The 1,052-nt window shown below is 41.4% G+C and overlaps 1 non-coding gene across 1 annotated transcript; it reads right to left on the bottom strand.

The window, feature by feature from the left end:
• Positions 1-187: 187 nt before the first annotated feature.
• TRNAR-ACG (transfer RNA arginine (anticodon ACG)) lies at positions 188-260 on the bottom strand. The gene has a single exon. It is a non-coding gene; the product is annotated as a tRNA-Arg (tRNA).
• Positions 261-1,052: the final 792 nt, after the last annotated feature.

Raw genomic sequence — 1,052 nt, forward strand, 5'->3', positions numbered from 1 at the left:
TAGTAAATGATTATATTTGATAAGGCAAAGCTACTTCGCTGCACCTATCTTAACAGAACTTTTCTTATCTGAGAGTGAGAAGGCAAAAAGTTGAGAGAGAAGCATTTCTTCTTTTAACCCAAAAATAAAAAGTTGAGAGAGAAGCATTTCTTCTTTTAACCCCAAAATAGCTCTGGAAGAAAGAGAACGACTCCGCTGGGGATCGAACCCAGAATCTCTGGTTTCGTAGACCAGCGCCTTATCCATTGGGCCACGGAGTCCTAACTAATGGAATTAAATGTTAACCTTACATTACTAGTGACTGAGTGGTCATGCGGATTAGTGGCGGCATCTGTGTCATCACTGGGCAATCAGACCTGACATTACAACGAACCAAAATGCAGCTGCTCCTGTTGGTACACGGCTGATGCCATGGCCGCGACAAGGCCACGTCAAGATGGATCTGACCAGGTATACTAAACTGTGGTCACAAACTGAACGACTGTTTCACCGCTGTTTCCATTTCACATCTTTATCCTTCTGCAGCGTGTGGCCATAGTAGTCAAGCATGTGGTGTTCACGGAAACAAGATGCTGCATTTTTTTTCTAGAATTTTAGCATTATATTTTTTTCAGATGAATTTAAGCATTTTTTTTCCAGAAGTGTGAAGATTTGTTGTTACTGAAAGTTAACATAGTTTGGGATACATAAAGACATAGTTTAAAAAACCAAACCGGTGATCGAACCGGTTAGGCCTTCGGTTCAGGGTTTTACTGATCGGACCGCTGGTTCACCGGTTCGATTGCTGGTTTTTTACAATCAAAAAAATATATTACGAGTAATAATATATGCTAATTTAGGTCAAATAGCAACGGTTTCCTCTATTAGACAACACATAAGTGTTGGTGAGGTGGTTATCTGCCCTAGGATAGGCAAATGACCATGACTTATGTCAAATCCCACTACTTGTGGAAATATTTTTCTGAGTTTATCTCTACACCGGTTCGACCGCCCAGTTTCACAAAAAAACCGCCGGTCAGCCAGGTTCTCACCGATCTAGTTGCAGTCGGCCT

Source organism: Triticum aestivum, unplaced genomic scaffold (genome assembly GCF_018294505.1).
Source record: "Triticum aestivum cultivar Chinese Spring unplaced genomic scaffold, IWGSC CS RefSeq v2.1 scaffold27977, whole genome shotgun sequence".
Taxonomy (NCBI): domain Eukaryota; kingdom Viridiplantae; phylum Streptophyta; class Magnoliopsida; order Poales; family Poaceae; genus Triticum; species Triticum aestivum.